The following is a 12,997-nucleotide window of genomic DNA, read 5'->3' as shown; positions in this document are numbered from 1 at the left end:
CCAGAACTCCAGAGGACAGCCACTCAGTACATAAGAAAGAACTGCAAAGGACTCTGGTGCAGTCCGGATCCGTAATTAATGACCACTTTGCACCTGATGCCTGTGTCCAGGTGGCCAACTGATCCAGAAAAGGTTACCCAGCAATCCTGATTTCAAGTCCAGTGATGGCTCACCCCTCCTGGACTCTACGACGAGGTCTGCAGTGTGAATCCAAATGCTCACCTCGATGGCGACCAACTCTGGTAAGAGAAACCCGACGTCAATGGAAAAACCTATACCCAAAGCCCCTTGGCCTTGAGGAGCTCGTCCAACGGTTTATCTATGACCTACAACATCCCAACTTACCTATCCTGTCACTGGTTTTATCAGTGCAGACTCCAGTCGTCAACTGCAGCCTGTTTTCCAGTGTTTCCATTAAATTGCATTGTGCACACGACTGGGTGTTTTCACCCTTCACCCGGCCAAGTCCGGGCCGCTGGTGGTGTAATATTTGTGCTGCCTTGGGTCCCCCATGCTTGCATAAAAACTCCAAAGCTTGAGCCCTGCAGACGCTTTACTTACCTGCAAGCAGTGTGTCTTCAAATACCCCCAGTCTCCATTGGTTAACATTGGGCCTGATCTTCAAATTTGACCCCTGCAACCGGCTGCCCCTGTGCAGCTGGTGGTGCAGTGTTTGTCCTTAGATGAACCTTGCCCTCTGCTCACCCAGCATCCCAAAGACTGGATTTGGGAGTTGGTGACTGTTAGATTTGGGGGTCTCTGGTTGGCACAGGTAAGAACTTGTGACAAGCAGGGACCCTCTCCTCTAGTCAGGGCATGGGACTTACTCTTTCAAATAACCCCTGCTCACCCTCTAGGTTGCGTGGCGCGAGCAGACAAGGCTAATATCGGAGTGTTATTGGTTAAGCATTTGTAATCACACACAGTAGCTCAGTGACAACACCACACCAGGGTTTGTATGAAAAATAGGTGTTATATCAGCAAGACTTAGTACAAGACCCAGATAACGTTTCTAAATCAGCCCACAAGATTATTTAGGCAAAAAGAGTTTTTAGTAAGGCGTAATTTTAGAGTCTGTGCGCAGCGTACTTCTAAACTCGGCCCGGCGGTGAAGCCAACTGAGTCTGGGGCGCACGGAGGACGTTTCGGTCCTGTGCGCTTTGAATACAGCGTACGATGCGGGCACAGTACCTTTTGCTGGGGGGGGGGGCGGCTCACGCAGCGGTGCCCTCCTTGTCGTGTTGAGAGTCACGGCTCGTAGGCTCTAGGTCACGTTACTAGAAGGGGGGATGCTTTGTGGATTCGGGGCACTTCGTTGAGGCGTCCGCGCCGTACCTGGAGAGGGGGCGCTGGAGGCTCGGTGCGGAGCGGCAGTACGCTTCGTAGGTACGGGACGTACCCAGCCGCTCTACGCGCAGTAGCCTATGGAAAGCAGCAGGAGGTGCATCGATCAGACCGATGCAAGGGGGGTGGGAGAACAAAGCTTAAAAAGCGGAGTCCGGGCCGTACGTTGTGAGCTACGGCTGAAAGTGCGACAGTCTCGTTGCTCGGACCAGGCCGGTCCAGACGTTGCGAGCTACGGCTCGAAGTGCGGCAGTCGCGTTACTAGAAGGGGGGGGGGATGCTTTGTGGATTGGCCCCGGCCGGTCCAGACGTTGCGAGCTACAGCTCAAAGTGATGCAGAAGTCTCGTTGCTCGGGCCGGGCAGGTCCGTTCTTTGCGAGCTATGGCTCGAAAAGGGTGCAGAAGTCGCATTGCTCGGGCCGGACAGGTGGGCACAGGGTTCTCAGAGTGTGCGGTAGTTTGGCATGAGGCGCGCACACAGTTCTCTCCTTTAGCGCTGCGGGATAAGGCAGCGCCCTCAGCAGTTCTTCTCCAGGTCGTTAAGAGTCCACTGGTCCTGGGACTCTGTTCAGGGGGCAAGCTCACACACAAGCCCTTGGAGAGCTTTGAAACACAAGTCTTTAAAAGTAAATAGTCTTTGCAGGTTCTTCCTTTCCTTCAGCAGCAAGGCAACCACTGCAGGCCAATCTCCCAGGACAGGGACAGTAGTCCTTCAACTTTCCCGGTTCCTTCTACTTAGGCAGAGGTTTCGCCTTGGTTCAAGCAGGATTGGATTTCTTAGGAGCAGGGCTCCTATCTTTATACCCAAAATCCTTTGTTCTTTCAGGCCAGGGGGGCCTTTGCCTAATCCAGTCCGTACCTTGAGCACTTTGTTTTGCAGACTCTGGCTTCTTCTTTCAGTGTGCAGGGCAGGGACATCAGAGACTCCCCAGGAGGGGGAGCCAGCATTGTGGTGGCAGAGCACAGCCCTATTCAGAGCCCAGGGGCACTCCTCCCACCTATCCTGGTGTAATCTCTCTATTCACCACCTGGCAGCCCCAGCCGGTCTCTTGGAATCCCCCAGCCCTGTCACACACAGAAACCAGACAGCAGATACATATCAGAGCAGAGGCGAGCTGAAATGGTTAGGCAAGCAAATACCAGCTTTCTAAAAGTGATATTTGCAAAAACAGGATATTAAAATAAACTTTACTAAAAGATGTATTTTATTATTCTGAGTTCAGGCATACTAAACTTGACTTTCTACCATGTTCCCTGAGTCGGTTAGGAATGTAGGATGTAACAATTCCATCAGCCCATTCTGGCCTATGAGAACAGGTAGCCCTGCAATAGTGAAAAACGAAAATGGCTGTAATTCACCATTAGGACATGCCACACACATCAGGGCTTGTTCTACCTTATGCCTACAATGCACCGTGCCCTTGGGCCTACCATAGAGGTGACTAATATGAAGTTCAGGGACGGTTTAGGGACTGGCAAGTGGGTGCACTTGTCCAGTCAGCATGACAGTACCAGACTGCACACAGGTTCTGCAATGGCAGACCCTAGACACATTTTACAAGGCTGCTTCTGTGGGTGGCACTACCAGGAATGCAAGCCCACTAGCAGCATTTGGATTCACAAGCCCTGGCACTCCTGGTGCACTTTACTGGGGTCTGACAGCAAATCAAATAAGCCAATCATGGAAACCAATCAACATAGATACTTTCTATAGGGAGCACTTGCACTGTGATACTGATTGGCAGTGGCACAGTGCTCCGAGCAGCTAACACCAACAAAACACATGAGGCACAGTAACAAAAATGGAAGGGAGACACATGCCAATGGTGCCAGGTCTAACATTTACTTACCTGCGAAACCCAATTTATTTTCTTCCATAAGTTAACATAGCAAAGACTGAAAATTGCATGAGTGTCCATTTGAAACTGTACATAATTCCTATTTAAAAACACTTAACTTTTCGCAAAGATCTTTGTTTTACAATAAATCTTGAAAGAAGCTTATACAAAATTGGCTTTGGATTCCCTTTGAGTTGTGTTTTAATTTATTGGTCATTGTATGCACAACAAATATCTTATACTCTATGTTAGGCCTATGGCTGCTCGCCCACACTACCGCAAGAAAACAAGTTACTTACCTGGAACTTTAGTTATCCAGTATTGGAAGCTTTCATAGATTCACGTGCCTGAATCATTCCCAGTCGTCGACACGGGAGTCTCCGGTACAAAAAAATAGCAATGCTTAGTAGTATAGCAAACTGAAAAGAGACCTAGGCCCATTTCCCTTTTGCAACCCATAACCTTCGTTATGTAAAAGAGACCACACTTGTCCCTGAACCAAACACTCCTGAGAACCTTTTGCCCCTCAGATTTTCGTGCACTTGTTCCATTAACACCTTTTGTGCTTAATCCGAGGTGAGCCTCTCAAGGGGGGGAGGGTGGGTTGCATGTGAATCTATGAAAGCTTCCAATACTGAAGAACTACAGTTGCAGGTAAGTAACTTGTGTTCTTACTCCTGTATTGGAGCTTTCATAGATTCACATGCCTGAATCAGAATAGCGAGCAGTAGAATAAGGACTTTTCTTTTATTTGTAGACTCCATGCAGACCTGGTATAGCTATGCAAGACATCATTTATCTATACAAATTGATTATGGAATTCTGCATATTAGAAATGTAACCACTCACTAAACATAATAAAAACTGTGCATTTGTATCCAAGAAACCAGGACGGAGGGATGAAAAGAGGGCTCACCGTTACTGGATAAGGTTTCTCAGCACCGCTTCTCCCACCACCACATCTCTTCCTGTGGCTGCATCCAAGCAGTAATGCCTGGTGAAGGTGTGTGTGCTCTTCAAGGTCGCTGACCTGCAGATATCCTGGATCGGTACTCCCGCAAACAAAGCTGTGGAGGTGGACACTGCTCTTGTCGAATGGGCACGAACTTGTGCATTTAAAGGCTTTCCAGCTGTATGATGACAATACTCTATCGCACTGGAAATCCATCTGACAATTCCTCTTTTTGATAAGGGAAGCCCTTCCTGGGTGTGCTGAAGGCAACAAACAGTTGTGAAGATTTGCGGAAGGGTTTTGTCTTTTGTAAATAGAATTTGAGACAGCGTTGGACATCCAGCAAGTGGAGAGCTCTTTCCGCTGCGGTTGTTGGTTGAGGAAAGAACCGTTTGAGCATTAGTGGCTCATTTAAATGAAAGTCAATTGGAACTTTTGGAATACATTTTTGATTAGTCCCAAGTATCATTCTATCCTCTTGAAATTGTAAGAAAGGGTCTTGAATCGTGAGAGCCTGTAATTTCCCCCACTCTCCTGGCTATAGTGAGCGCTATGAGAAGCAGAACTTTCCATGATAGAAATTTAAGATCTGCCCTGTGTATTGGCTTGAAGGGCTGTTTCATTACTTGAGAAAGAATAATGTTCAACTGCCAGAGAGGTGGTGGAGGCTTTACTGGAGGAAAAACCCGGAATAATCCTTTCATGAATTGTTGGATGACTCTTCCAGACCACATAGTTGGTGCTGAGGAAGTCCTCCTGTAGAGTGATATTGCAGCTAAATGTACCTTTATCGATGCATGAGCCAAAAGTAAAATGTATGGAATAATCTCATGCGCTGCCGAATTCAGAGGATGAATGTTACATCTTTGGCACCACAGACAGAATCTTTCCCATTTCATTCTGTGGGTCTTGTTCGTACTCTCCGCTCTGGCTTTTGATAGGATCTCTTTGCATTCCTCTGAGATCTTTAGATGGTGAAACTTACAGTGCTCAGGAGCCAGGCCGCTAAGTGCAATAATTTCAGATCTGGATGTAGCACTTGTCCCTGGGACAAAGTCAGAAGTCCCTGTATTGGCCAGAGGCGAATCGGATGGACCTCCGACAGTAGAGGAAGCTCTGTGAACCAGTGCTGCCTGGGCCACCATGGGGCTATCAGGATCACCCGGCACGGCTCCTTCTTGATCTTCATAAGAACTCGTGGCAGGAGGGGAATTGTAAGAAAGGCGTAAGCAAAGACACCTGACCATGCCATCAAAAACGCATTCCCGCAGGATCCCCGTTGGGGAAGCCAGCTTGCGAAGAACCAGCATTTCCCGTTCTCTGCTGTTGCGAAGAGGTCTACTGTTGGTTCCCCCCCCATCTTTGGAAGATGTTGTCTAGAACCCCTTGGTCGATCTCACATTCGTGGCAGGTAGATTTGAGCCTGCGGAGTGTATCTGCTTGGACGTTCTGGTCCCCTGGGAGATGTTCCGCTGTTCTTGATATCTCGTGTTGCAGTGCCCATTCCCATATTCTATGGGCCTTTTGCGACAGGGAGAGTGATCTTGTTCCTCCTGGTTTGTTAAAGTAATGCATAGCTGTTGTGTCGTCCGTTCTTACTGACACAGTTGATCTTATTTTTGGTAGGAACGCCAGCAATGCCAAGCGAACGGCTCTGAGTTCCAATAGGTTTATATGCATCTTCTGCTCGTGCAACTTCCAGCGGCTGCTGACTTTAAGGTCCTGAAGGAAGGCTCCCCATCCTTCTAGGGACGCATGTGTAGTAATTATCAGTGGGGCTGGCTCTGTGAGGAATGAAAGGCCCCGCGAGATGTTCCGCTCTTGGGGCCACCATTTCACCGCTTGAACCATGTTCGGCGTTACCTTGACTATGCTTGAAGCCATTGTATATCTAGCTGCTCTCGCAACAGACGCATCCTTAACCTGCAGCAAGGTACGAGGGGAATGCAAGATGACATCGTTCCCAGCAATGACTTGTACTTGCATACTGAAAGGCACTTTCTTTTTGTGAAGTCTTTGAAAAGAGATGTAATTCTCAGTTGCCTTTCTTTGGAGGGGAAATGCCTTGTGTCCAGTATCGCTCCCAAGAAGGTAATGTTTCTTGTCAGTTGAAGGGATGATTTTTCCTCGTTTAAAGTCAGACCTAACCTGGCAAACAAATCCACGCAAGCCGCTGTTGGCGATCGGGCGGATGCTGCTGATGGTGCCTTAACCAACAAGTCAGCGAGGTAAGGAAATACTTAGTGTTTGTTTCCTTAGAACAACCGCCATTGGAGCCAGTCATTTCATGAATATTCTTGGGGCTGATTTCAGGCCGAACTACAGTACCTTGAATTGGTAATGTTCTCCGGCAACCATGAACCAAAGGTACTGCCTGTGGGAAGGATGGATGGGGATGTGAAAGTACGCATCCTGTAGGTCTGTGGTTATATGATCTCCTGGGTCTAAAAGCAGAAAGATGTCCTGAAGAGAAACCATTGTGAAAGATTGCTTTTTGAGATAGGTGTTTAGGGATCGGAGGTCTCGAATAGGACGCCATTGGAGAGTGTTTTTTCTTGACTAGGAAAAATCGTGAGTAAACCCCTTCCCCTCTGGGAGTTCGGCACCGGTTCTATTGCTCCCTTTCGGAGCATTGTCCGAATCTCCCGATGCATCTGAAGTAAGTGCCTGACCTCTTGATGTATCGGTGGTGTACAAGGGGGCGTTTGTGGAAGTTCTAGAGTGTGTCCGAATTGAATTATGTGGAGGACCCACTGGTCCGTAGTTATTTGCTGCCAATTTTGGAGATAATAAGCAATCTTTCAACCCAAGGGAACATGTGACGTAAGAGAGATAGGTGTAGCCTGATCCTGAAGGCTGTCATTGTCGTTGGTTGTTGTCTTTCCCCCGACTACCTCCCCTACCCTCTAGGTGTAGATTTTGTGTAGCCTCCTGACTGACGGTGCGTATACTACTTACGGTAAGGCTGCGATGATGTAGAGTAAGATGAATATCTTCCCTGCTGGTATCCTCCTCTGAAAGATGAGTGGCCTCTACCTTTAGAGCCTTGAAAAGGAACTTTCCTATATTGTAGTGTTCCTAATGATTTCGCTGTATCAGTATCTTTTTTGATACCTTGCAGTACCTAGTCTATGTGATTTCCGAATAAATCCTCTCCATTGAAAGGAAGGTCCAAGATCTTATTTTGGACTTCCGGCCTGAACGCTGTTGCTCTCAGCCATCCTTGTCTGCACAGGACCGCCGCTCCTCCCAACGATCTGAAGGCTGTGGTTGCGATGTCCATGTCCATAGCACAATCTATGACTTCAGCCGAAGTCCTTTCTCCCTCTTGCAGAATCTTGGTCTGTCAGCCTCTGGAATGCAGGAGGCGAGAGGTCACACCACATCTGCCTATCGTACCTGCCTAGAATGGCCAGGGCATTCAAAGCTTTAACTAACAGGGCAAACAGAGGAAAACCTCTTCCCCGCATTGTCCAATCTCCTACGCTCTCTGTCCGGAGGTGTCGTAATAGGAGCGGACGGATTCCTGGTCTTCTGCCGAGACGCCTGGGTTATGACGGAGTCCAGCTTGGGGTGGCCTAGAAGACAAGCTGGAGCATCCGAAGGTGCCTTATATTTTTTGTCCAGTCTGGCAAGTACTTGAGTCACCATTGCCGGTGTCTCCAGGACTTTCAGGCCCTCTTTCCATAGATGATCGACAATCGGTAGGGACCGAAATGTACTACGATAAGGTTCCTTGAAGTCGTAAAAGAAACATTCTGCTTTGTCTGTGGACATGGTGAGTGTGAATCTGTTTGTGGCTCTCTCCATTAAATTATGAAAACCACTGATGTACTCACGTGGTGAAGCGACAGGGTTCGGTGAAGGGGAAGAAAGCGACTAAATGAGATATTCATCCCACTCCTATGCTAGGGTCCATTATCTCTCCCTCCTCCTCATCATCATCATCCGTGGTCACTGGCTCTAGTTGAGATCTTGCTGGTGGAGATCTAGGCAAGGGCTCTGGTAAAATTTATCGCCTACGCACTGGCGTACCTGGTATAGAGCGTGGTTGAGGCGTAGTCACCTGTAATTCTCTAGAGGTATGAGGAACAGGATGTCTCTTCTAATCCTCCAGCATGAACTGCAAATCCTTTAGCAATGAAGATGGAACACTCACCATCTCCTCCTGGCGGTATTATTGCTGGGGACGTCATTGAAACCCCTCATATTCGTCCTCTGAGTCACCCTCTTGGAACTTTATTTGCAACTGCGACGGGCTACTAGCATAGCCAAAAGGACCACCATCATCCTCTACTTCTTCTGACTCCGCCAACAGGTGAGATGTTACCAAAGGGGTCACCTTACTTGGTGATGGGTTCTTCCTGGCAAGAACCCATTTTCTGGTTTTTTTTTCCTCTCATCAACAAATTCGGCATCGCAACCACCGACATTATCGTTGTCAACGCTACCATCGACTATGCCGTTACTGTCGTCATTGCAGTCAACGGCGCAATTGTTACCTGTAGTCGATGCAGTCGTCACCAGAGATCTCGGCATCGACACTACCGCCGACGGTGATAAAGTCTTAGATGTACGTTTTACCTCCGATTACATAGACGCCGCCATCTTCTTCGTCGACGCTCCCGTCGACAGTGTAGATTTCTCCAATGTCCCCTCAGAAGGTGTGGAGGCCGGCTTCTTGAATGAATGTTTGACTTTAGTGGGCGATTGTGGACTGTGAACTTTTCCTCTTGTTATGTTAAGTTATATTAAATTTATACAGCGCACAGCTACTGAAAGTGTCCCGGCGCTAACTCCAGAAAGAATTAAAAATTATCCATACTCCGATGTCAATCTAAAACAGCAGCGTTTTTAGTTTTTTTTTAAAAAAGCAATGGGTCATGGATACTCCTTAGAGCCATCAGTAGTAGGTTCCTAGTCAGGGCGGCTTTGCGAACAAATGAGTTGCCGCCAAGCCTCTGGCGCATGAACCGAGGATTTTTCATTAGTAGCTGATCCGATGATCGCAGGTGCCGTGAGGGTTTATAAAATCGCTTCTGCAAATAGCTAGGGCCAAAACCATGCAGAGCACGGTGAGCCATGGAAAGCATTTTAAATTAAATGCGAGACTCCACCGGGAGCCAATGCAGAGTATGTAAATTAATGCGGACTCTCTGTCTACGAGGCAATCCCAGTAGCAGTCTGGCGGGCGCATTTTAGACTACTTGAAGTTTCCTGGTCAAGTAAGACAGACTGCCAGCCAGCAAGGCGTTAAGTGTAATCTAGGCGAGACAGAATCATTGCTCTGACCACCGTCTCCTTAGCGCTCACTGGCAGCAAAGGGAGGAATATCATCAAGATTTTAAGGGTCCCCAAACAAGTCCCTGTCAGCTTTTTTATCTGAGAAGAAAAGTTCAAGTCTTCATCGAACCAAACCCCTAGGTTTTTGGCCAGGCCCATGCTCACAGTAGGGCATGGAAAGTCAGGGGGCCAGAGCCTAGCCCTGAAGTCCTCAGTATGTTTTACCCCTGAAGCATGACCCATGCTCTCCTTTTCTTTGCTTGGGGGAGGTTTAGAGGGACTGCAGCCAGAAGACCCTAGACAGGACTTCCTTCCTGGCTTTAAGCTTCTGAATTATTTACCTTTCTCACTGCTCCATCAGGATTCAAGCAAGCCGGGCCGAAGAGGCTGAAATGCCAGAAACCGGTCCCCGGTAGCTTGTCTCCTTTCTGGTGAAGAATTGGCTTGGTAGTTTGGTCTGCCCTGTTCCCATGATGCACTGGGCCAGGGACAGACTAATTTGCATATAGCCAGGTTCTGAGCTGGGATGGGGCAGTGAGATAAATAACGGTGATGGATCAAGCCCTGATCTTTGGACTGGGTAAGAGTGGTCTGCTTAATTCAGACACTCTGTTCATCACCACCCCCTTTTCTGTAACGTTTTTGGCCACTATAGGTGTGGCAGGGTATACTCAGACATGAGTCCCTTTCTCACTGCTCCATCAGGATTCAAGCAAGCCGGGCCGAAGAGGCTGAAATGCCAGAAACCGGTCCCCGGTAGCTTGTCTCCTTTCTGGTGAAGAATTGGCTTGGTAGTTTGGTCTGCCCTGTTCCCATGATGCACTGGGCCAGGGACAGACTAATTTGCATATAGCCAGGTTCTGAGCTGGGATGGGGCAGTGAGATAAATAACGGTGATGGATCAAGCCCTGATCTTTGGACTGGGTAAGAGTGGTCTGCTTAATTCAGACACTCTGTTCATCACCACCCCCTTTTCTGTATCGTTTTTGGCCACTATAGGTGTGGCAGGGTATACTCAGACATGAGTCCCTTTCTCACTGCTCCATCAGGATTCAAGCAAGCCGGGCCGAAGAGGCTGAAATGCCAGAAACCGGTCCCCGGTAGCTTGTCTCCTTTCTGGTGAAGAATTGGCTTGGTAGTTTGGTCTGCCCTGTTCCCATGATGCACTGGGCCAGGGACAGACTAATTTGCATATAGCCAGGTTCTGAGCTGGGATGGGGCAGTGAGATAAATAACGGTGATGGATCAAGCCCTGATCTTTGGACTGGGTAAGAGTGGTCTGCTTAATTCAGACACTCTGTTCATCACCACCCCCTTTTCTGTATCGTTTTTGGCCACTATAGGTGTGGCAGGGTATACTCAGACATGAGTCCCTTTCTCACTGCTCCATCAGGATTCAAGCAAGCCGGGCCGAAGAGGCTGAAATGCCAGAAACCGGTCCCCGGTAGCTTGTCTCCTTTCTGGTGAAGAATTGGCTTGGTAGTTTGGTCTGCCCTGTTCCCATGATGCACTGGGCCAGGGACAGACTAATTTGCATATAGCCAGGTTCTGAGCTGGGATGGGGCAGTGAGATAAATAACGGTGATGGATCAAGCCCTGATCTTTGGACTGGGTAAGAGTGGTCTGCTTAATTCAGACACTCTGTTCATCACCACCCCCTTTTCTGTATCGTTTTTGGCCACTATAGGTGTGGCAGGGTATACTCAGACATGAGTCCCTTTCTCACTGCTCCATCAGGATTCAAGCAAGCCGGGCCGAAGAGGCTGAAATGCCAGAAACCGGTCCCCGGTAGCTTGTCTCCTTTCTGGTGAAGAATTGGCTTGGTAGTTTGGTCTGCCCTGTTCCCATGATGCACTGGGCCAGGGACAGACTAATTTGCATATAGCCAGGTTCTGAGCTGGGATGGGGCAGTGAGATAAATAACGGTGATGGATCAAGCCCTGATCTTTGGACTGGGTAAGAGTGGTCTGCTTAATTCAGACACTCTGTTCATCACCACCCCCTTTTCTGTATCGTTTTTGGCCACTATAGGTGTGGCAGGGTATACTCAGACATGAGTCCCTTTCTCACTGCTCCATCAGGATTCAAGCAAGCCGGGCCGAAGAGGCTGAAATGCCAGAAACCGGTCCCCGGTAGCTTGTCTCCTTTCTGGTGAAGAATTGGCTTGGTAGTTTGGTCTGCCCTGTTCCCATGATGCACTGGGCCAGGGACAGACTAATTTGCATATAGCCAGGTTCTGAGCTGGGATGGGGCAGTGAGATAAATAACGGTGATGGATCAAGCCCTGATCTTTGGACTGGGTAAGAGTGGTCTGCTTAATTCAGACACTCTGTTCATCACCACCCCCTTTTCTGTATCGTTTTTGGCCACTATAGGTGTGGCAGGGTATACTCAGACATGAGTCCCTTTCTCACTGCTCCATCAGGATTCAAGCAAGCCGGGCCGAAGAGGCTGAAATGCCAGAAACCGGTCCCCGGTAGCTTGTCTCCTTTCTGGTGAAGAATTGGCTTGGTAGTTTGGTCTGCCCTGTTCCCATGATGCACTGGGCCAGGGACAGACTAATTTGCATATAGCCAGGTTCTGAGCTGGGATGGGGCAGTGAGATAAATAACGGTGATGGATCAAGCCCTGATCTTTGGACTGGGTAAGAGTGGTCTGCTTAATTCAGACACTCTGTTCATCACCACCCCCTTTTCTGTATCGTTTTTGGCCACTATAGGTGTGGCAGGGTATACTCAGACATGAGTCCCTTTCTCACTGCTCCATCAGGATTCAAGCAAGCCGGGCCGAAGAGGCTGAAATGCCAGAAACCGGTCCCCGGTAGCTTGTCTCCTTTCTGGTGAAGAATTGGCTTGGTAGTTTGGTCTGCCCTGTTCCCATGATGCACTGGGCCAGGGACAGACTAATTTGCATATAGCCAGGTTCTGAGCTGGGATGGGGCAGTGAGATAAATAACGGTGATGGATCAAGCCCTGATCTTTGGACTGGGTAAGAGTGGTCTGCTTAATTCAGACACTCTGTTCATCACCACCCCCTTTTCTGTATCGTTTTTGGCCACTATAGGTGTGGCAGGGTATACTCAGACATGAGTCCCTTTCTCACTGCTCCATCAGGATTCAAGCAAGCCGGGCCGAAGAGGCTGAAATGCCAGAAACCGGTCCCCGGTAGCTTGTCTCCTTTCTGGTGAAGAATTGGCTTGGTAGTTTGGTCTGCCCTGTTCCCATGATGCACTGGGCCAGGGACAGACTAATTTGCATATAGCCAGGTTCTGAGCTGGGATGGGGCAGTGAGATAAATAACGGTGATGGATCAAGCCCTGATCTTTGGACTGGGTAAGAGTGGTCTGCTTAATTCAGACACTCTGTTCATCACCACCCCCTTTTCTGTATCGTTTTTGGCCACTATAGGTGTGGCAGGGTATACTCAGACATGAGTCCCTTTCTCACTGCTCCATCAGGATTCAAGCAAGCCGGGCCGAAGAGGCTGAAATGCCAGAAACCGGTCCCCGGTAGCTTGTCTCCTTTCTGGTGAAGAATTGGCTTGGTAGTTTGGTCTGCCCTGTTCCCATGATGCACTGGGC

This window comes from Lissotriton helveticus, chromosome 11 (genome assembly GCF_964261635.1).
Source record: "Lissotriton helveticus chromosome 11, aLisHel1.1, whole genome shotgun sequence".
Lineage (NCBI taxonomy): Eukaryota > Metazoa > Chordata > Amphibia > Caudata > Salamandridae > Lissotriton > Lissotriton helveticus.
Note: the sequence above shows the minus strand (reverse complement) of the source record.